Source organism: Phyllobates terribilis, unplaced genomic scaffold, assembly GCF_046119375.1.
Source record: "Phyllobates terribilis strain yellow unplaced genomic scaffold, ASM4611937v1 Scaffold_12__6_contigs__length_324123572, whole genome shotgun sequence".
NCBI lineage: Eukaryota > Metazoa > Chordata > Amphibia > Anura > Dendrobatidae > Phyllobates > Phyllobates terribilis.
Window position 1 is genome coordinate 202247970 of NW_027362772.1, and position 24931 is coordinate 202272900.

A 24931-nucleotide genomic window follows, 5' to 3' on the forward strand; every position below is an offset into this window, starting at 1 on the left:
CTCTTCAAGTCCCTCTCTGCGCGAGGTACCGCAGCCTGCGGTACTGTCCGCAAAAATCAGAGCGGCCTCCCAAAGATGCTAATTGGGCAGATGCTCAGAAGGGGTGAGAGCAGAGCCCAATGTAGCGACCACTTGCTGGTGATCAAGTACAAGGACAAGAGTGATGTCCTTTTCTTGACCACCATACATGGTGATGGCAGCACCCTCAGAATCATACGAGTTTCCACTACACAGGTCGTCAAACCAGACTGTGTAGTGGGGTGCAAAAAGTACATGGAGGGAGTTGATCTCTCTGATCAAGTCCTCCAGCCGTACAGTGCTTTGAGAAAGGCCAAGGTGTGCTACAAGAAGCTGGCCATGCACATCGTATAGATGGCAATGCACAACGCTTTCCTTCTATAACGAAGTGCAGGCCAGACTTCAACGTCGTACCTTCAGTTCAAGGAGGTAGTGATCAAGGCCCTGATGTTTGGCAGTGGTGACGGAGCGGGCCCCAGTACTTTCGGAACTGAAGGACCTCTAATTGTACCAGGCCAGCATCTCCCGGGAGAGGTCCCTTGAAGCAGAAAAAAAGGTAAATCACAAAAGAAGTGCAGAGTGTGTTACCGAAGGGGAATAGGCAAGGACACCATTTATCAATGTGACACCTGCCCTGACAAACCTGGCCTATGCATTAAAGAATGCTTTAGAAGGTACCATACTTTCATGCACTACTAAATTAAATTTCTGACATATGACAACCTGACGAACACTACACAACTGACGTAGTGTTCGTCAGGTTGTCCTACGTCAGTTGTGTAGTGTCTGTCAGGTTGTCCTACACAACTGACGTATGACACTACATTATAGAGTTCACATATTAGGAATCAGTTCCAAAAAGGGGGCACGTGTTGGGTATTTCCACTGTTTAGGCACATCATGGGTTCTAAAAAACAACGTGACATGACGCCCGCAGACCATTCCATCAAAGTCTGCATTCCAAAGCGTCACTCCTTCCCTTCTGAGCCCTGACATGCGCCCAAACAGTTTTTTTGTCCAACACATGGGGTATCAGTCACAACAGATTTTGAGCTCCACTTTCTCCTATTACCCTTGTGAAAAATATATTTTTTAACATTTTTGTGGAAAAAATGTTTTTGTTTTTTTTTATTTTCACAAGTCAACGTTATAATTTTCTGTGAAGCACCTGGGGGTTCAAGGTGCTCATCACATATCTAGATAAATTGATTTGGGGTCTAGTTTCCAAAAAGGGGGCACTTGTTGGCATTTCCACTGTTTAGGCACATCCGGGGCCTCTGAAAACGTGACAAAAAGGGGGCACTTGTTGGGGATTTCCACTGTTTAGGCACATCATGGGTTCTAAAAAACAACGTTACATGACGCCCGCAGCCCATTCCATCAAAGTCTGCATTTCAAAGCGTTACTCCTTCCCTTCCGAGCCCTGACATGCGCCCAAACAGTAGTTTTCTCCTACACATGGGATATCAGCGTACTCAGGAGAAAATGCACTACAGATTTTGAGGTCCACTTTCTCCTGTTACCCTTGTGAAAATATGTTTAGGCACATCAAGGGCTCTCCAAACGCGACATGGTGTCCGCTGTCAATTCCAGCGAGTTTTGCGTTGAAAACGTTAAAGGGTGCTCCTTCCCTTCCGAGCCCTGCTATCCGCCCAAACAATGGCTTTCCCCCACATTTGGGGTATCAGCGTACTCAGGAGAAATTGCACAACAACTTTTGGTGTCCAATTTATCCTATTACCCTTGTGAAAATAAAAAAATTGGGGTTACATAGTTACATAGTTTATAAGGCCGAAAAAAGACAAGCGTCCATCCAGTTCAGCCTATTTCTTGTGCACTGCAGCTATTCCGCAGTGTTGATCTAGGGGAAGGCAAAAAAAAACCATGCGGTATAGGCCAATTTACATCATTGAGGAAAAATTCACTTCCCGACTCCAATCTGGCAGTCAGATTAAATCCCTGGATTAATTAACTATCACTAAGCATAAGATGTAATTTTATTGTTCTCAAGAAAGGCGTCCAGGCCTCTCTTGAACTCATTAAGTGAGTTGGACATCACCACTTCCTCTCCCAGAGAGTTCCAGAGTCCCCTTCTATGCTGGTTCAGGAACCTCCTTTCCTCCAGACGCATAGTGTGCCCCCTCGTCTTTGTCACCATCCTTGGTATAAACAGGTCATGGGAGAGATCTCTGTACTGCCCCCTGATGTATTTATACATGTTTATGAGGTCTCCCCTAAGCCTCCTATTTTCCAACGTAAATAGGCCTAATTTTGACAACCTCTCTGGGTATTCTAGTCCCTCCATTCCCTTTATTACCTTAGTTGCCCTCCTTTGTACCCTCTGTAAAGTCTAAAGTAAAATTTTAGTGAAAAAAAAGTTAAATGTTCACTTTTTCCTTTCACGTTCAATTAATTGCTGTGAAGCACGTGAAGGATTAATAAACTTCTTGAATGTGGTTTTGAGCACTTTGAGGGGTTCAGTTTTTAGAATGGTGTCACTTTTGGTTATTTTCTGTCATAAAGGCCCCTCAAAGTCACTTCAAATGTGATGTGGTCCCTAAAAAAATGATTTTGTAAATTTTGTTGGAAAAATGAGAAATCGCTGGTCAATTTTTAACCCTTATAGCTTCCTAACAAAAACATTTTGGTTCCAAAATTGTGCTGATGTAAAGTAGACGTGTAGTAAACATTGTTTAGTAACTATTTTGTGTGACATATCTCTCTGATTTAAGGGCATGAAAATTCAAATTTAAAAAATTATGAAATTTTTTGCCAAATTTCTGATTTTTCACAAATAAACGCAAGTCATATTGAAGAAATTTTACCACTATCATGAAGTACAATATGTCACGAAACAACAATCTCAGAATCAGTGGGATCCGTTGAAACGTTAATAATAATAATTTTTATTTAAATAGCGCCAACATATTTCGCAGCACTTTACAATTAAGCGGGGACATGTACAAACAATAAATTCAATACAAGGTGAGACACTTTAAACAGTTACATCAGGAGTGAGGTCCCTGCTCGCAAGCTTACATTCTACAAGGAAATGGGGGGACAAAATAGGTGGAAAGTGCTTGTTATTTCAGGTCTGTCAATTATAATAAGTCGGGATTATCATATAAAGCTGTATGATCCGGTCATCAGCCTGTATGTTCAAGTGCAATACTCAATTACCGAGTGCCATTATCGTGTGCATGGAGGGTGTAGAGACAGATGAACAGTAGGGAGCATATTCTGAAATGTATTTAGGAGGGAACAGGGGAAAGTTAGTTTACTGGGTATTTGAGGTGGTAGGCTTGTTTAAAGAGATGGGTTTTTAAAGCGTGCTTGAAGGCATCGGGGCTAGGCATCAATCGGATCGTCTGGGGTAGAGCATTCCAGAGAACTGGCGCAGCACGAGAGAAGTCTTGGAGACGGAGGTGCGAGGTTCGGATTATGGGGGATGTTAGTCTTAGGTCATTTGTGGAACGGAGGGCACGTGTAGGACGATAGACTGAGATGAGAGAGGAGATATAAGGTGGTGCAGAACTGTGGAGAGCTTTGTGGGTGAGAGCAATGAGTTTATATTGGACCCTGTAGCGAATGGGTAACCAGTGTAATGACTGGCACAAGGTGGAGGCATTGGTGAAGCGGCTGGACAGAAATACGACCCTGGCTGCCGCATTCAGAACGGATTGGAGAGGGGAAATTTTGGTAAGAGGGAGACCGATCAGAAGAGAGTTGCAGTAGTCCAGACGAGAGTGAATAAGAGCGACAGTAAGAGTTTTAGCAGTTTCAAAAGTGAGAAAAGATCGGATTCTGGAGATGTTTTTAAAATGCAGGTGACAAGAGCGAGTGAGTGATCGGATATAGGGAGTAAAGGAAAGGTTAGTGTCGAATATGACCCCGAGGCAGCGGGCGTGCTTCTTGGGAATTATGGTTGAACCCTCCAAGGTAATTTCGATGTTAGGTAGAGTTAGGTTAGTAGAGGGGGGAAACACAAGAAGTTCAGTTTTGGAGAGATTCAGTTTAAGATAGAGGGAGGACATGATGTTAGACACAGCAGACAAACAATCCTTGGTATTTTGTATTAGGGTAGGGGTGATGTCAGGGGAAGAAGTGTATAATTGGGTGTCGTCAGCATAGAGATGATACTGGAACCCAAATATGCTGATTGTTTGTCCAATAGGGGCAGTGTATAGAGAGAAGAGGAGGGGGCCTAGGACTGAGCCCTGCGGAACCCCAATAGTAAGGGGACGAGGAGAGGAAGAGGAGCCGGCAAAAGATACCGTGAAGGAGCGGTCAGAGAGGTAGGAGGAGAACCAGGAGAGAACGGTTTCCTTGAGGCCTATAGAGCGGGGCATAGTGAGGAGGAGCCGGTGATCCACAGTGTCAAATGCTGCAGAGAGATCCAGGAGAATCAGCAGGGAGCAGTGACCTTTGGATTTGGCTGTTAGTAGATCATTAGAGACTTTAGTGAGGGCAGTTTCAGTGGAGTGTAAGGAGCGGAAACCAGATTGTAGAGGGTCGAGGAGAGAGTTATCTGAGAGATAGCGGATTAGACGGGAGTGGACCAAGCGTTCCAGGAGTTTAGAGATGAAAGGAAGGTTAGAGACAGGTCTGCAGTTAGCAGCGCAGTTCTGGTCCAGGGATGGCTTTTTAAGTAAAGGGGTTATGATGGCATGTTTAAATGAGGAGGGAAAGATACCTGAAGAAAGAGAGAGGTTAAATATTTTAGTCAGGTGAGTGGTGACCACCGGTGAGAGGGACTGCAGGAGATGTGAAGGAATGGGGTCACAGTTGCAGGTTGTAGGCCGAGAAAAAGCGAGGAGCTGGGTAACTTCTTCTGTAACAGGCTCAAAGATGGCTAGTGAGCTTGAAGTGCGGCAGGGAAGGGGATCCAGGCACTGAGGAGATTGGGCTGAGATGTCCTGATGGATGTGGTTGATTTTTTCAAAGAAATAAGTGCCCATTTCCTCCCCGCTGAGGTTGGTGGTGGGGGCCTGTGCTTTAGGTTTCAGGAGGGAGTTTAAGGTTTCGAAAAGTTGCTTTGGATTGTTGGACATTGAAGTGATGAGGGTGGTGAAGTAGGATTGTTTGGCCAGATGAAGGGCAGAGTTATAGGTTTTGAGCATGAATTTATAGTGGATGAAGTCCTCTGCTAAAAGAGATTTTCTCCACTGATGCTCAGCACACCTTGAGCAACGTTGAAGAAAACGTGTTTGCATCGTGTGCCAGGGCTGCCGCTGTCTGTGTCGGGTCTTTCTGCGTGTAGAAGGTGCAGCTTCATCTAGGGAACTCTTCAGTGTATTATTATAGTGTGACAATGCTAAGTCTGGACAGGAGGAGATCGGGGCTAAAGATGTGTGGAGATTGTCCATAAGCTGCTGGGTATTAATGGTACGTGTATTCCTATAAGTGTGGTAAGTGGGGGTGTCCCGGGTGAGGAAACAATTCTTAACAGAGAAGGAAAGAAGGTTGTGGTCTGAGAGCGGGAGAGGGGAGTTGGTAAAGTCATCCAGCGAGCAGAGACTGGAAAAAAATAGGCCCAGAGTATTCCCATCTTCATGGGTAGGAGAATTAGTAAACTGTGAGAGACGGAATGAAGAGGTTAGAGAAAGTAGATGAGAGGCAGATTGGGAGAGAGGATCATTGATGGGGATGTTAAAATCACCCATGATGAGGGTGGGGATGTCACAGGATAGAAAGTGAGGAAGCCAAGTGGCAAAGTGATCCAAGAACTGGTGGGAGGAGCCTGGAGGGCGATACACAACTGCCACTCGCAGGGAGAAGGGTTTGAAGAGTCTGATGGTGTGGACTTCAAAGGAAGGAAACATAAGTGAGGGAACCGGGGGGATGACCTGGAAAGCACATTGTGAGGAAAGGAGCAGACCAACACCTCCACCCTGTCTGTTGCCAGGTCTGGCGGTATGTGAAAATTTCAGCCCACCAAACGAGAGAGCAACAGCAGCGGTGGTGTCTGGCTGCTGAATCCAGGTTTCTGTGATAGCCAGAATGTTAAGGGAATTAGAGAGGAAAAAATCATGGATGTAAGTTAGTTTGTTACACACAGACCGTGCGTTCCAGAGAGCACAATGGAAATCGATAGGAGAGGGCATGCACTGAACGTTAATAAGATTAGCAGGGTTTCTATATGCAGCTGGAGGAGAGTAATGTATGCTAGTGGAGGGGGGCCCAGGGTTGGGGGAGATGTCGCCTGCGACTAGTAAAAGGAGAAAGAAGAGAAAGAGCAGGTGGTGCAATGATTTGTATGAACGTTTTGAGTGCAGTATGGAGGTAGAGGATGGTTTGCAGTGGGTGAGGAATGTCAGTAGAGCCTCAGAGTTATACATGGGAGAGGGGAGAAGGGAGGGGTTGATATAGAGTGAGTGCACAGAATGTGTTAAAGGGCGGGCGAGTTGTGAGAAAGCAGAAGTGAAAACAAATAAAAAGCAGATTGATAAGACTAATGCATAATGCAGTATGACTGACCGAGAAGTATGTTTGTATGAATATCTTATGCACCTTACCTGTCTCCTGCCCAACTGCCATTGTATAACTGCACTTTTAACTATTGCACTTAAAATCTATTGCACGCGTGACCCGGCACGCGTGCTATCCCGAGCCAGAGCTGAATATATATGAACTGAAATGTCTACTACAGTCCAGCACCCGTTGGTCATACTGAGTAATTAGTCAATTAGCAAAAGTCCAGAGCTGGCAATGCTATGCAGGGTAACAAAGAGGCCATAAAACAGTGAAATACAAAGCTTTGAACACTAAAATAGGAACAGGAAAAAAAAAATAAAACAAAAAAAAAACGGATGGAGCAATTAAATACCATGGAAGAAATCTTGCTGGACAATATGACGCTGTTCACACTTCTCATCAGACAGCACACAAAAACGGATGGAGCAATTAAATACCATGGAAAAAATCTTGCTAGACAATATGACGCTGTTCACACTTCTCATCAGACAGCACACAAAAACGGATGGAGCAATTAAATACCATGGAAGAAATCTTGCTAGACAATATGACGCTGTTCACACTTCTCATCATCAGACAGCACACAAAAACGGATGGAGCAATTAAATACCGTGGAAAAAATCTTGCTAGACAATATGACGCTGTTCACACTTCTCATCAGACAGCACACAAAAACGGATGGAGCAATTAAATACCATGGAAAAAATCTTGCTAGACAATATGACGCTGTTCACACTTCTCATCAGACAGCACACAAAAACGGATGGAGCAATTAAATACCTGTGTGAAGAAGAAGAAGAGAGGAGGGTGGATTATCAGCTTCCGGCCATTGTATAACTGCACTTGTAACTATTGCACTTAAAATCTATTGCAAGCGTGACCCAGCACGCTTGCTATCCCAAGCCAGAGCTGAATATTCCAGAGTTATTACCTCACAAAATGACAATCGTCAGAATTGTAAAAATTGGCCTGGTCATTAACGTGCAAACTACCTTCGGGGGTGAAGGGGTTAAAAGAACAGTCCGTTTCAGGGCTACATATTGTCCTTTCTCTAGGAAAACCGCTGTAGCCTGCATTCAGTGGAGGGCTAGTTTTGTATAATAGGCCGTGTTTAATATTGCTATTGGAGTACTTATATACAGTACTGTTACATCACCATTAAAAGAACAGTCCTTTTCAGGGTTACATATTTTTCCTTTCTCTAGTAAAACCACTGTAGCCTGCATTCAGTGGCGGGATAGTTTTGGATTATAGGCAGGGTTTAATATTGCTATTGCAGTACATGTATACCGCTGATGCAAATATCACATACATAAGTTAAAATGCGCAAGGTGCGCAGTAAGGGATGGGGAAGTGGACATGCCGAGAATGATGCACGCACAGTCAAAGGCCATGGACCAGGCAAAACTGTGCCTGCTGCGGGAGCAAAACAAACACACTCATCCACGAGAACTAGCTTCCTGTCCTACATTGCATAGGGACGTGGGACACCACTCATGAAGTTGGAACAGTGCGAATAGGTGGTCGGTTGGATGGCAGATAATGCTTCCAGTCTGTTTCCCAGCACCAACCTGTCTTCCACACTGTCCAGTCTCAGTAGCCAAGATTCTGGACCACATAATCCCCACCCTGATCCTCCTTCATCCCACCATGGTGAGTCCCAGGGGACAAGTGATCCCACACTTGAACACTCCGATTTATTGATTCTGGCCTCTTGCCCTGCACGTTTCAATAGGGAGATGAGGAGATTGTGTGTAGTGATGACCAAATATTTGAGCAGGCATGGTCAGAAGAAGAAGATGAGACAATGGTGGTAAACGACAATTAGTGTCTCAAGAGGTAGATGATGATGAGACATAGTTGCTAATAAGTGATGTTGTTGAGTCAACAAGTCAGGAGGACCAGAGTGTGGAAGTGGAAGACAAGGTGGTGGATGATGAAGTCACTGACCCAACCTGGGAAGGTGTCATGAACAGCGAGGACAGCAGCGCAGAGCGGGAGGGATGTTCAGCACCGCAACAGGCAGGAAGAGGCAGTGGTGTGGCCTGAGTGAGAAGGCGGGCAACTTTTCCCCAGAGCACCCACACGTGGCAAGTTCCCAAGCGAAGGGTTAGGTGTTCCCCATCTGGCGCTTTTTTAAAGAAAGTGCGGATGATAAAAGAACTTTTATTTGCAACCTGTGCCGTACCAAGATCGGCAAGGGCCAAACCACTACCAGCCTGACCACCACCAGCATGCTTAGGCATATGTCATGAAAGCACCCGATTAGGTGGGCCGAACAACTGGGTCCACAATCAGTGTCTGCATGTGACACCACTGCCTCTTCCCCTGTGCTACGTGCTTGCTAATCCCTGTGCCAGAACGCTGGCGCAGATGCCTTCCGCCCTTGCACTTGTCGTTGCATACTTGCAAGCACCATCAGTAATCACGTCAAATTCCTTGTCCCACCGCGGCGTTCAGTTGTTCCTACCCCAGGCCTTTGAACGCAAAAGAAAATATCCAACCACCCACAGGCACAATTAAATGGGCACATTGCCAGACAACTTGCCCTAGAAATGTTGCCATTTAGGCTTGTGGACACTGAGGCTTTCCACAACTTCATGGCGGCGGCCGTCCCTCTGTATTTGGTCCCCAGCTGTCACTTTTTTCCTGGAGTGCGGTCCTGGCCTTACACCAGCACATTTCCCATCACATCACCCATGCCCTGACCAACGCAGTTACTGGGAAGGTCCACTTAACAACCAACACGTAGACAAGTGCTCTTGGCCAGGGACACTTCATTTCCCTAACGGCACACTGGGTGAACCTTGTAGAGGCACACATGCTACCGATGCCAAGGATTGCGGACCCTAGTTCTATCAGGGTTTCCTATAACTCCTACACCAGTTCATGCACTCCCTCCTCCTCCATCTCCGAATTGTTATCTGTGAGCACATCGGGCATATCAGTCGCAAGCTGAAACCACTGCCTCAGTGAAGTGGCAACAGGCTCTGCTGATACTAATTTGTTTAGGTGACAAACAGCACACCTCTGCACAGTTGTTGAAAGGTGTAAGACACCAGACAGATCTGTGGCTCTCGCCGCTGAACCTACAACCAGGCATGGTCGCGTGTGATAATGGCCGCAACCTCGCAACCTGGTGGCAGCTCTGAAGCTTGGAAACCTCGCACACATGTCGCCCATGCCTGGTCCTCGTGCTCAAATTAGTGGTTCAGCTGTTTCTGAAAACCTACCCAGATTTGACTGAGCTACTTGTGAAGGTACGCCGCCGCATGTGTGCCCATTTCTGCAAGTCAGTTACAGCTGCCGCCAGTCTGGCAGTGCTGCAGGAGCACTTGCAAGTGTTAGCTCATCGACTGATGTGCGATGTGAGCACGTGCTGGAACTCAATATTGCATACTGTAGCATCGGCGTCTCTGCCTCCTGCAGGGCAGAGACGCCGTTCCCCTCACCTCCCCAGTCCCGGTCCGGCGTCTTCCTGCTTTCCTGCTGTGCTTGGGGCACTCGTGCTCCCTGTTATGTTCTGTAACTTAGAACTAAGGAATAGGAGGGAAAAGCTGTCCCTGCACTGAGACGCAGCTTTACCCTACGCTGGGGTGGGTGCCCTATTCCTTGTGAATAGCCCCACCGAAACTCCTACACTGAACTCAAACAAAGACCTGTAGGAAAGAGAAAGGGGTCCCTAAAAGATCTAAGGACTGGGAGCTAAAGCAGGAGACCTCCTAACAGAAAAGTTAGTTGCAGAAACAAAAATTAAAGGAAACTAAACTGGTGGAACAAGAAGTCCCAGGATAACAGTAGTCCAAAGCAAGAAGAACTAAACCAGGCTACTTAGCCAGAGCACGATTGTTACAATGTCCAGCAGGGAATGGGGGCCAGGTGCTGGGTAATAAAGAGTGCAGAGATCATGTGGCTAAGAAACCCAGGACCAGAGGAAAAGACTATAAGCCAGCAAACCACAACAAGAGGGCCGATTAGTAAAACAACATGAATTCTAATACTCCCTCCCTCTTAAAGGGACCGCGCGCACCGTCCTAAAGAGTCCTCGGCTAATGGCCGGAGGACCACTCCTATTTAAAGCACCTCCTCCAACATGGAGGTGCCTGTGCAAGGTTGTTGTATGTGTGCTAACACTCTCCTCAGCCCTCAGGTTCCAGCGCCCGCCAGTCTGTCTATCAGCTGTGCCTGCCTGTCTATCAGCCGTGCTCGCCAGTCTGTCTATCAGCCATGCTAGCCTGCCTGTCTGTCGTGTCTGCCAGCTTGCCTACCTGGATCACCTATCAGGTTACCTGCTGTGCCCACCTGCTTGCCTACCAGGATCACCTGTCTGGCTACCTGCTGTGCCCGCCTGCTTGCCAACCCGGATCACCCGACAGGCTACCTGCCGTGCTCACCCGCTGTACCTGTCAGCTTCAGCCATCTGACCCATGGGAGTCGCCTGCTCGTGTACAAGGTCGGTCCCAGAGTGGCACCTAGTCCACCTGCCCGGTCCCTCCCTGGTTCACGGAGTCGATTAAACCGCCGTGTGACCAGGGTCGGTCTGAGTAGGCACTTAGTCACGCCCCTCTGGTCCCTCCTTGCATCTCAGCACAGAGGTTCTACCACCCGGATCCGTAACACATATGCTGGCAAGGCTTTGTGAGCAGCAGAGTTCAGTAGTTGAATACCAGCTACAACATGCCTATCGGTTTTCCAGTCAACCTCCGCACATAACAACCGACGAGTGGGCATGGATGTCTGACATCTGTGAGGTTCTACAAAACTTCGAGGAATCAACCAAGATGGTGAACGGTGATAAAGTCATAATCAGCGTAAACACCCCACTTCTGTGTCTACTCGAGCACTCACTGCTCACAATTAAAGAGGAAGCTTTGCATGTGGACCAGGTGGAGATGAAGGAAGAAAGTACACCAAGTGATACAACCCAGCCCAGCCTTATTTCATCTTCTCAGAGCAGATTGGGTGATAATGAGGAGCAGGAGGTTGAGGAGCAACAGGAGATGGTTGCCTGCCAAACAGAGTATACTACCCACACCAGCTTGAAGAGCTGAAGAGGAGGAGAGGGAGAAGGAGGAGAGGGAGAGTCGTCCTCCTTGTGTTCACAGGGAAGTCTTGCCTGTTGGGAGTCTGGCACACATGGCTGATTTTATGTCTCACTGCCTTTCTCATGACACTTGCGTTATACGCATTTTGGACTACACTGGTTGTACACCCTTCTCGACCCATGCTACAAGGAGAACTTTCTATCTTTCCTTCCTGTGGCAGAGAAGGCTAGTAAAATGGTGCAATACCAGAAGGCTCTAGTCAAACAATTAGTACAAAAATTCCTATCTGACAACGCTAGCAGCACAGGTCATAGTTGCTTGGCAACCAAGGAGGAGAGACGAGGGACACACACACCAAGTCCGACAGAGGCAGGGGAAGATTATGAAAGGTCTGGGACAGTTTCTTTAGACCCTTCCAGCGCCCAGGCCCTGATGTACGAGCTAGTCTGACAAGGAGGGAAAGTTTTGGAAGATGGTGGAGTACCTATCCGACTATGCCAGTGTCCTCTGTGATTCCTCTGTGCCGTACTACTATTGGGTATCCAAGCTGGACACGTGGCATGAACTGCCCCTCTATGCCTTGGAGATACTGGCCTGCCCTGCCCCTAGCGTTTTGTCACAGACGGTATTTAGTGCCGCCTATAGACGAATCTGCCTGTTAACTGAAAATGCTGACAGGCTGACTCTTATCAAAATGAGGAAGGCCTTCTCAACCCACCGGATGACAGCAGCAGAACATAAAGCGAAATAAAATGTTCCTTTTTTTTCTGGTGTATTCCCTTGCACCTCTTCCCACTCAAAAAAGGGTATACGGTTCACAGTTTATTCTCCTGCTAACCCATATCAACAGGGTCATCCGGCCTGGCAATACATGTCCAGGAGCAGAGATGAAGATGGAGCACAGCATAGAGGAGGCTCATCTCCTGCAGGGGCCCCTGGTTGCCGTGCCGACGCAAGGCAGGTTGGCTCTGACCGGGGTCATGCACCAAGACTGCTGGTCAAGTTCCAGAAGAGGCTGCCACAGTGTCCGGATGAGAGGACAGCACAGGACAGGGTGAGATAACTTCAGGGCTTGTCCCTGGTTGTATTAATGATATTAATAATCCAGTATTACGAAATGTATTTAAATACATTGATAGTGCCTTTGCTAGGTCTGTCCCTGGCAGCACTAGCAATGTAGTAAATGATAAAGTTAGTACGCCAGTTTATCCTGGCTTTTAATGATCGTGTAGCTACTGTTTAAAATGTTAATGGAGTTTGTCTAAAGAATCTTTGCTGTGTGAATTGCCCATCTCGGCTTTCATCTATCTTTGGCATAAAATAAAAAAAGTTTGTCGTAATGAGTTTTTTGAGCTATTATCATTAGTCCATCTGCAATAGAGTCATTCAAGCATGATAAAAAGCCAGATGAGATAGATGATGACCGAATAAGGCCCCCCACCTAGGACATTTCATAATTGGTTTCTGTATATTTTCGTCAGTAATAGGCGAGAAATTTCCTAATAATTGTTGTCGGGTTGTTTCAGCATGTGGACGTTATTCTCGAGGCTTATAAGAATTTTGGCGGAATGGCTTGGTTCTTCTACAACGGCCAATTCCACCAAAAGCTTTCAGTACACCAAAAAATGTTAAATAGAGGTGAAGGTCGCGGGGTTATGGTAAAATCTCATGCTTTCCCAGAGAACCTCAGGTCCTTTTAAGCCTCAGAATAATACGCCACAGACAGTCAATGATATACGTAAAGGTTTATGTTTCGCTTTCAATGATTCTTCTTGTGAATGGCTGCAAAATCGTAGATCTAAACAGGAATGTTCTTTTTGTGCTGGTAATCATCCAGTGTTCTGTTATCTCATAAAAGATTAACAGCCCGGAAGTTCAGCAGCCAAGTACAAGGGAATTTGTTAAAAAACGAAATAATGGTTTTGCAAAAGGTTTTTATGTACCGTTGTTTACAGGTTCTAATTTTAAATCAGTATTGATAACCATCCGTCTAAGTCAGGGATAAGATATTTAAGGAATTAGAGCCTTTTTGCATATTCTAGTTGTATACATTTTAGAGTCTCGCCTTTAAGTTTAGTCACTAAAAAGGAACCTAATAGTTTTAGAATGGTTCACCACTTATTTTTCCAAAAGGTTATTCATTAAACGACTGTATAGATAAAACAATTGCGTAAATATTTGTCTATTGATGACACAGTTGCATTATTACATATGCACGTACACTACTGGCAAAAGTGGATATAAAAGCATCTTTTGGTTACTCCCAATTGACCAGGTTGTTTTTTCATTGTTAGGTTTTCAGGAGCAATTTTTGTTTGATAAATGCCTTCCTATGGGTTTTACATTGTCTTGTTATATTTTGAGGTAGTATTGTGTTTTCTCCACTGGGAGGCAGCAGAAGGCGAGGCTGTAGGTGGTATGGTTCACTACCTGGAGGACTTTTAACTTTGTCTGCTCGCCTGAATCATCAGTGTGTTACAGGTTGTTGCAAAAATGTATTATTTTTATTTCCTATTAGACAAAATGTTACAACTATAGTTGTACATTAAGTACGGTAATAGTAATTACATAACTAGTAATATAATTAGGTTTGATCCAGGGTTCTAGGACTGATCACCTTTTCTCGGGGCCCAGAAGAAATTTTTCCCCTGCAACACAAATTGGCTGAAGGTGTCCTGGGGTTTTTGCCTTTTTCTGGTTCAACAAATTTAGGCATCATAGGGATTTTAGTAATACCATAATTAGAATCACAAGAGTAATAGAAAATATAAAACTAATTTTAAAAATGTAATTATAAACGGGTACATTTTTAATGGTAATAGTGCAGCAATAATAAAAATGGTAATAATAATAATACATTTCTGAGGACTAGTCCCAGTTAGTTAGTATGTTAGTGTAGTGTTAGAGTAGGGAGTATAATTGGGGGAGGAAGATTGAACTAGATGTGCCTAGGTTTTTATTCAACCTACGTTACTATGTTACTAGGTTACTATGGTATTGAATTTGACAGTTTGGCATTAGAGGTCAGGCTATATAGAGTTAAAATCGAGGTAATGGTAGAATGCATTGTTTGCTGTTAAAGGAGTTTTCCCACAAACAAAAGTTCATTTTAATCAATGGCTGTGTCTAACCGTGTACAGAACATACCACAGCTCCTGGGCAGGGGAGGACGCAAAAGAGTATACAGACATTACAGCACAGGATCACAGCTGATTCTTTCTTTGAAGTAAAAGATTGTTTAAAAACAGGCAGTGAATTTTTTTGTCTCATAAAAAGAATCAGCAGCAATCCTGAGCAGTAATGTCTGTATACTCTCTTTTGCTTCCTCCCCTGCCCAGGAGCTGTGGTATGATCAGACTATGTTCCTGTACGGTCAGACACAGCCATTACACAGTACACAGCAGGGGAACATTTATAAGATTATCTCAGCACAGGAACATTTTATTTAAACACATCCAGTTGTGGAAGTTATTATTATTCCAAGATCTATTGATTAAAATCAACTTTCGTTTGTGGGAAAACCCCTTTAAGATATAAAAAAGTCGTGTTAAAAGTTTGACAAGCTCTCCTAGGCAATTTTACTTTTGCACTTAGAAAAAATGTTACCCATTGGTATAGTTCCAAGCATTTATGTTTACAACCAGGGGCTTATATCCCAGAGATCCCACACTAGTCTAACTACTAAGGATTTAAAAGAGGATGTATGTATGTGGTTCTATGACAACACAGCTTCTAATCTTAATTACCCAGACGTCTAGATTTGTTAAGCCAGAAGAAATACACTATTGTGTTTGTGTTGACTTTTGAATGTATGTGTGTTTCTTTGGTGGGTCAAGAAGGATAGACTAGTATTTGTATAAAAATTATGAAATCGGGCACTCTTTCTGTAAGGCATTATTATTGATAAAGTATTGTGTATATAATATTTTTGACATTTCGGTCTCAATGACCTTCTTCAGAATATACATTTAAATGATAAAGACAATATTCGTGTTCAAATCAACTTGAACCAAAAATTAAAAAACAACAGATAAGAACACAATAAAAAGTAATGGCAAAACCACAAAATGTAGCAGGAGACATTATGAATAATATAGGTACGCAGACCCATAAATGGAAATATCAACAAACATGTGAGCAAACATCATAATTACCTAGTGCTTTTATAAATATATACACACACATATATAGTGTTAAGATTCCGGCTGAACAGAATTCAGTAATCAGCCTGTTAAATAAAAAAGAATATATGAGAAACATTTAATTTATGCACAAATAAATGTCCAAGAGTGTTACATCAATGATCAATGTAAACGAGTACAGTACAAATACAGACCAGACCATGTAGCGGAAATAGTGAAAAAGTGTCAGAGAATTGTGGGAGCTGCCACATTGTAAAAATCATTGCCTAGACCCATATTTTGTAGCTCAGATCCATATACCATAGTGTAATAACTTTTAAAAAAAGGGGGCATAGAGGTATAAAGGCTATAAAGATGATCCTTACCCTCATATTCTTGGATTCTGGGGTATAACCAGAAATGTAAACCCCTTGAGCTCCAGGGGCAACTACAGAACCTCCATGGTATCTCATGTTTGTGATAAACATATACCTTTCTCAGGCAATCCTCGAGAGGTTTTTTGGCTGTATAACAGCCACGAAACAGATGGGGCGGAGACTCGAGCATGTCACTCGAGCACCCTCGATACTGGGTGCATTCCCGAGCACCCGATGCAAACTCAAGTAGAGAGCACTTGCGCTCAGAACTAGTCGCCATATCGTCATCATTTTTTTTTCTTTACTTTCGAAAAAATCCCACAACCCTAACCCCAACCGTAGCACAACCCTAACCCTGACTCTAAGACAACCTTAACCCTAGCACAACCCTAACCCTAGCACAACCCTAAGCCTAGCATAACACTATACCTAACCCTAGCACAACTCTAACCCTAACACAACCCTAACCCTAGCACGACCCTAGCACAACCCTAGCACAACCCTAACCCTAGCACAACCCTAATCCTAACACAACCCTAACCCTAGCACAACCCTAACTCTAGAGTTTATTTTTTACACCTTTCCTTGTGCAGTATAAGTGATTAGACGACTTTATTCTTTGGGTTGGTGCTATTACAGCAATACCAGATTCATATTGGGTTGTTATGATTGACAGCTGTCACACACTCAAAACCCCTTTTTTTACAAAGACTAGTTTTTGCATCGCCGTATTTTGAGAGCTATAATTTTTTCATATTTTGGCCAGCAGTCATGTAAGTTTGTTTTTTGCGGGACAAGTTGGCGTTTTTATTGGTACCATTTTCGGGCATGTGACATTTTTTGATCGCTTTCTATTCCGATTTTTGGGAGGCAGAATAAACAAAAACCAACAATGCAGGAATTGTTTTTTTGTTTTTTTTTTATGCCGTTCCGCGTGTGGTCAAATTGATAAGGTAGCTTTATTCTTCAGGTCAGTACGTTTACAGTGGTACCATATTTATATTTTTTTCATGTTTTGGTGCTTTTACACAATAAAAACTTATAGAAAAACATTTTTTGTATCGCTTTATTCTGAGAGCTATAACTTTTTTATTTTTCGGCTGATGGAGCTGTATGGCAGCTTGTTTATTGCAGGACAAGATGACTTTTTCAACGGTACCATTTTTATTTACATTTGTTTTTTTGATCGCATTTTATTCCATTTTTTGTTTGGCGGTATGATGATAAAGCATCGTTTTTTGCTTTGTTTTTCTTTTTTTTTTTACCATGTTCAATAAAGGGGTTAACTAGTGGGACAGTTTTATAGGTCAGGTCGTTCCGGACTCGGCGATACCAAATATGTGTATTTTGATTGTTTTTTTTTTATAATAATATTTATATGGGTACAGTATATTTTTATTTTTTGGATTATTTTTTCTTTTAAATATTTTTACAATTTTTTTTTCCACTTTCTGACACATTTTTTTATTTTTACACTTTGTCCCACTATGGGACTCTCACTTTTTGAAGACAGATCGCTTGCATAGCATAGAAGTGCTGCAGCAGCATCTCTATGTTATGCATGCTGCAGCCCCTGCACAGACAAGTTAGTTAGACCTTGCACTGAGCACGATCTAGCTAACTTGCTGATGCCTGGTGACCTGGATGTTGTCATGATGACATCGGGTCACCATGGCAACTACTGGGACCCGGCACAGACAGCGCAGGACGCCGGAGACAAGGTAACTAAGTCGCGCTTACCTCCCCTTGCTCCCGGAATGCCACGATCGATTTTGATCGCAGCATTTCAGGGGTTTATTTGCCGGGAGTGGTGCGGAACTGCTCCTGGCACATAGCACCGGGTGTCAGCTGTGACAATCAGCTGACACCCGGAGCCGATCGTTCCGCACAGCTTGTGTGCGGGCGCGGTCCCGTGATGCGTAATACTACGTACCTGGTCCAATAGGCCCAGTGCACAGGTATTATCTATTACTGATCACGTCAGAAAGGGGTTTATGTATATGGTTTGGATGTGAAATCAGCAAATACTTTTATCTCTTTTTTGATTGATTCTGGGTATTCACATTCAGGAGTCAGTCGTATGCTACATGGCATTTCATTTTTTCAGAAAATGTCTCATGTAAAGTTTGTGATTAATTTCTTTCAAGTAAAGCAAGCTTTAAAAGTGCTAAAGGGTTACTAGTGTACCAGATAACTGTCGCCCAATTATGACGGGTTTCCTAACTGACATATTATCGGTTTTGAATAAGATTTAGAATTTTGAAGTGTTGTTATTGAGAGCCATTTTTTGTTCACGTTTTTTGCAGCCTTGAGGAGAAGTGAAGTGGTTTGTGTTAATAAAATTTCCCCTTCAGGTGTTTTCTTTTCTGACAATTTTCTTCAGCTTAGGGGCTTTAGACTTTTCATTAGGAGGCTTAAGGCGGACCAAGCCGGTAAGGGGGCATGGTTGTGGAGGTCAGCGATTAATAACAGCTATGTCCTTAGAAGGACTTGTTGGACTACATGTCCATCTGACCAGTTACTGACGGTTGTTGTTCGTACATGCAGATAAATCTTTTACAATGAAGTTCCAATTTAACCACATTTAAAAAAAAAAGCTCTATGTTTATTGAACCTGAGCCAGTTTAAAATTTTCTTCCTCGCTCATTTAGGATTGGGGCTGCCACAGAAGCTACCAGGTTTGGTCTGGATGGTGATACAGTAGATGAGTAGGCAGATGGGTCTCAGACAGATAGGTACAATATTTCGGTTAGACCTCAGTTAATTTTGCCCTAATTTATGTTGTCTTAGGTCAAAAGAGAAAATATATATGTTTTGGGTCACTCATTTTTTCATTGGGCCATAAGATGAGCCACTAGGCGTATATATGGTACTATTCTTGGTCTAAATTCAGACTCTTTGTTGTGTGTTGAGTATTAGGGTTTGTTGTGGAAGGACCTCCAAGGTCAGCTACTGTGTGCTGCAAGCATTCTTCCTGACCCGTATTTAATTATTTTTCACCCCGGCAGGAACGATATTGGGAGAACATAACTAGCTGTCTGAAGAAATAAAGAGTGTGATTTTATTTAGTTACTCATTATTCCCTACAGTTCAAATATTTTTTTCAGAGATCATCCCTCTGTTATTTTGGTCTCGTACGGAGTACAAATTTATGGACAGAATCAAGATGCGAATTAACAGACTGATAAGTAAATTCATGTCATCATTACGGAGTTCGTTTCGTATCGCCATACAGACTTTGAGGATAATTTTTCTAAATATGTTGATTACCCATTGTGTGGGCCCTGTGGCTTGTTGATTCACGAAACAGAGAAGGACAAACTATGTCACCTGGTTCCATGGGTATGTTCGGAAAAGCTAGGGTGGGACCCTCGTGTCTCCTGGCCACGTACCTCAATGGACTGTCAGCTTCCTAAGCTTGCCGCTATAGCTAATTTTGGTAGTTCAATAAAGTATTGCCATACTGTTTTACCCTCACCCTGTGTTGTCTGAGTAGTATTATGCCCACGGAAGACCCTGTGTCTTCATATTTGGTGGCAACAGTGGGATACTACTCAGCCCAGGCCTATCTGGGGGAGATGCAGGGTACTGGTGTTTCCAGATGCCGTCCAGGGGCTCCACAACCAGGGAGGCATATAGGCAGACCCAGCAGACCATAGGTGAGGCATACACAGCATGTTTCGGATGCTACCATGTCCAACCCTACCAGCTCAACCTTGGGAAGAGGACCGGAGTGGATGTATAGCCACAACCAGAAATGGCAATTACAGGAGCTGTGCCAGCTTCAATGGATTGAATACCAGGCCATCGACACTCGATCAGATTTAGTACAGGACCCACAGGATGCGGAGGACGCCATGTGTGGACGCAATGGATAAGAGTCAGTTCTCGTCAATTACATGTGTAGTTTATTGGCCAGGAAGACATGGAATATGCTCTGAGGAAACTGGATGATACAAATTTTTGTTCTCATGAAGGTGAGACCTATTACATTCATGTCTGTGCTTAAAGACATGCTGATGGACTGTTCCCAATAAGTGGAGAAGGATGATAGGAAGCCTATCATGTTTGGCTAATTAAGATGGGGGAGCAATGTGATGACATAAAATTTAATCTTAGTTATCCAGACGTCTATTTTCAGTAGGTCAGGAGACTGTCATATTGTCTGAATGTTGACACTTGAGTTGATATTACTGCAACTTTTTTTCTGTTAATTTTGTAAGACAGAGAGGCATGGTCTTTGAACAATGAAAGTTTGCTAATTTTGCAAAATATGTTGATTAACCATTGTGTGGGCCCTATGACTTGTTGTCTCGCGAAACAGAGAAGTACAAACTATGTCAATTGATTAAATGCTCAAACAATGAGACATGTGCCTCTGCCACCTTCACTCTGACCTGTGAATGATGACCTGAGCCACAGATGTAAATATAAAAAGGGATTTCTATTGTGCTGCAATGAGAATCAGAGAGACACTTTAGAACAGCAGCTAGGACACATGGCTCCATCAAGAGGGATACAGATTTGATTTTACAGGATGTTATCTTAGGGGACCCCTGCCCCAGCTGAAGGGATACAGATCTGCACCATTGACCATCACTGACCCTATGAAGACGTTAGAGGAAGTCAGTATGTGATCCTCCAGGCACCTGGTCCCATGGATATGTTCTGAGAAGCCAGGTTGGAACCATCCGGTCACCTGGCCCCATGGAGACGTTTGAGAAAGCCAGGATTGTGACCCTCCAGTCACCTGGTCCCATAGATATGCTCGGAGAAGCCAGATTGGGACCATCTGGTCATCAGTCCCATGGATATTTTTGTAGTAGCTAGGCAGGGACCCCCCGGTCACCTGGAACCCATGGATACGCTCAGAGAATGCCAGATTGGGACCATCCATGGTTCCATGGATATGTTTGCAGATGTGATATGTTTCGGAAAATGTAATTCATAGAGTAAAAAAAGCACATAACACAATGGACCTAAAAGAAGTCAAGGTAGGCTGGCACCCAACCATCATCCCTGCAAATCAAAGGGTGGGAGTGAGGTCTGGGTAGAACCGGGAAGAAAAGTCCAGAAAAGACTGTTCATGCCAAAAGACTCCTCAGAACTTCCAGAAGGCCTAGTTGAAGGTGAGACTGTGCTTACGATTCCTACTGGTGGGTTAGCTCGAGTGACAGTACCGGTGATGAATACTACAAAACACGAAATTAGACAGGATCCAAAGACTGTGTTAGGTCACATTGAAACCGTTAAAACGGTATATCCAGCCAGTGTGAGACCCGCCCAGGGCTCTACCGTGAATTCAGTCTCCCCACCAAGGAACAGGAGTTGCCCAGGAGAGGAAATTGCACGACCCACCTCAGGGTCCTGGGATCCCCCAGTATCCCTGGAATCCTTGTGTGCTGAAGATATAGCGATAGCATAACAGATGTTGAGAGAAGAGTGTCATGCATTCTCTAAAGATGACTCTGATATAGGCTGTATTCCGTCGGTGCAGTTGAAAATCAATTTGAAAGACACGACCCCAGTATCCAGAAGATACATGTCAGTGCCAAAACCATTACACCGTGAAGTGAAAGAGTATTTACAAGATCTAATCAACAAATCAACAGAGGTTGGGTCCAAAAGTCGAAGTGGTCTTATTCCTCTCCTATTGTTTTGTGTTAGGAAGAAGGACAGTACGTTGAGACTCTACTGTGATTACCGGGAACTAAACCGTAAGTTACCGATACCAAAGATTCAAGATATGCTGGATAGCCTATCAGGAAGTACCTGCTTCTCTGTCTTCGATCAGGGTAAAGCAAACCATCAAGGGTTTGTTGAAGAGTCCAGTAGATCCTTGACAGCATTCATCACACCGTGGGGGTTATATGAGTGGATCCGCATACCATTTAGGTTCAGTTCAGCTCCAGCAGAATTTCAGAGGAGCATGGAGACCTGTTTGTTAGGATTGAGGAACGATATCTGCCAGCCATACTTGGATGACAATATTGTACACAGCAAAACCTTCCGTGAGCATGTTGAACACGTGAGGACCGTATTACAGCGGTATCAACAACACAGAGTTAAGTTGACCCCAAAGAAGTGTCAACTGTTCAAAAGGCAAGTCTGATTTCTAGGGAAAATTGTGTCCGGAGAAGGATATACCATGGACCCAGCAGAAATCGCTCCGGTACTGGCCTTAAAAGACAAGCGGCCCTCTACTGTCGGGGAGTTGAGGCAGATCTTAGGATTCTTCTCCTACTATCGTACTTACGTTCAGAACTTCTACAGGATTGCCGCCCCACTATACCTCCTCTTGGGGGGGACGACAGAGTCAACAACACCCACGGAGAAAAAGAAGAACGCGGGTAGGACCAGGCTTAAAAGAAACGCCATTTCGTCCCAACAGCCGATTCTCGGGACAGCAGACCCCCAGGAGGTATTGGAAGAACTAGTAGACTACCTGGTAAAACCACCCATCTTGGGATATCCTGATTTCAACTTGCCATTTGTTCTTCATTGTGACGCTCCTCAAGTTGGACTGGGAGCTGCCCTGTATCAGCATCAAGATGAAAAATTGAGAGTCATCGGTTACGGTTCTAGAACGTTAACAGACGCCGAGAGGAATTACCATCTACATTCTGGAAAATTGGAGTTCCTGGCATTGAAATGGGCTATCTGTGAACGATTTAGAGATTATATCTACTACATCAAAGAGTTTGAGGTATACATTGACAACAACCCTTTGACCTATGTCCTCACTACAGCCAAACAGAATGCAACGGGTCAGAGATGGGTCGCTGAACTAGCTGACTTCAATTTCAGCATCAAGTGCAGGCCAGGAAAATGCAATGCGGATGCTGATAGATTGTCGAGAATGCCACTAGAGCCAGAGGAGTTCATGCAAAAATGCTCGGAGTAAGTCAGTCTGGAAGCAATTGAGAGCACTACCCAAGCAGTGCAAGCTTATCAAGAGGAAGACACACCATTGTGGTGTCCGTTGACGGTGGAAACCACCATAAAAGAGAGAACAATATCACCCCATGTTCATTCAACAACTATCAAAAGGAAAAATCCATAGAGCACAACGGGAAGATCAGATAATTGGTAGAATACTAAGAAAATGTAGAAAATGTTATGGAGCAGAATTGGCACCTGGAAGCCGGGTGCTAGTCAAGAACATAAGTGAGAAAGGTGGCCCAGGAAAACTTTGTTCGTACTGGGAAGACAAGGTGTATGTGGTCGTAAAGAGGAAAGCTGATGACAGTTCAGTGTATTAAATCCGATTGGAAAGAGGGGACAAGAAAACCATCGAAATTTATTACTACCCTGTGATTATCTCCCACCACAACAAGACTTCCCAGAAGCAGACCAACCTTGACCGAGATTGATTAATAGATCACCACAGATTGAAGCTCCGGTGGTGGATAGTGAAAGTTTCAATGAAGAAGAGCACACTGTTGTATTTCTTGGACCGGTAAGGAGAGGAATGTACCATCCTTAGGAGAGTGAACTAAGTCCCGAGGCTCCAGAGTTTGTACCAAGGAGCACAGATGAAGTCCAATTCAGATCTGATGATCGATCACCGGTCACTGGAGAGACCGATCGTCATTCAGGAGAAGCGGAATTACCAGACCGTGTGGAACCAGGCGATTCCGGAGAAGTACAGGAACTTACAGAGGAAGTTCCAGGAGCATCTGAGGAAGCACGGGAAATGAGTGCGGCAGAATAAACTCCTGTGACCGAAGAACCTGTGGTATCTGAGGAACAACCACCAGGAGGATGTTGACTCGAGAAGTGAGGAGGCCCGTGATGCTTACGTATGAGACACTTGGTGAACCGAGTCAAGTGCCAAGGACTGTCGACTGGAAACAGGTATCTCAGCCTACGGACCAGGTAAGCTCACTGGAGTGGTATTCACCACCAAGAGGCAGTATGGAAGATGTTGCCTGGTGGAAAGACTTGTTTTCATGCTTAGATTTTCCTTAAAAGACTTTGTAGAAACAAGAACTGTTAAGACCTAGTGAGAGACAGAGCTGGTTGAAGACGTACGAAAAGCTCCAGCTGAAGAGACACTGATTGTGTTAATTGTGTTAATTGTTTATTTCTTACAGGAGTAATACAAGAAAAAGGTCGTAGAATAGGTTGTTATAAATGTTTATAAATGTTATGTCAATTTGTATATAAAGTTACTCAGCTTTCACCACTGTCTCAGAATTGGTCAGATTGACCAATTAAGACAAATGTCGAGGACGACATTCAAAAATGAGGGAAGAGTGTGGCATGCAGAAGTAGTGCTGTTGCTTCAAAAGCATCCAGAAATTGTTACAAATAACACAAGCACAAGAGACAGGAAGTGTTGTGCTTGAGAAGCATCCAGCAACTAGAGGGGTTAATACAGTCACAGGAGATATGGAGTGTTTAGCAGAGCCCCAGGGGAATTGTGGGGAACTTGTTATTGTAGTTTGGCTGAAGCCGAAGAGGAAGGTGGTGTTCTATTTGGATCTGACAGAAAGCAACTGAACAGGATTCAGATCAGGAGAGAAACTAAACACAGGTCAGATAAACTCCCTGAACTAACAGTGCAGAGTATTATTGGACAGGAAAATAAGGACTGGGAGGAATTGTGTCACAGGGATCATCTCCCTCATCAATCCCCCCCCTCCATCTCCATGCAGGATAAAGAATGCTGTTTATTATTGAGTCCTTGTGAAAGAAAAGCCTGTGGTTGTGTATGCATAGAAGTGTGCTGCTAAGAGATCTAATCTGTGCTGAATTATGCTACTGAAGAGACTGACGTTCCTGTGCCTGCTATAATAGCCTGTACTATAATGAAGAGTGTTGCTGTAATATTCCTGAATTGCACTGGCCATGCTTCAGATTAAATCCCACTGTTAAACTGTTGAAAAAGACT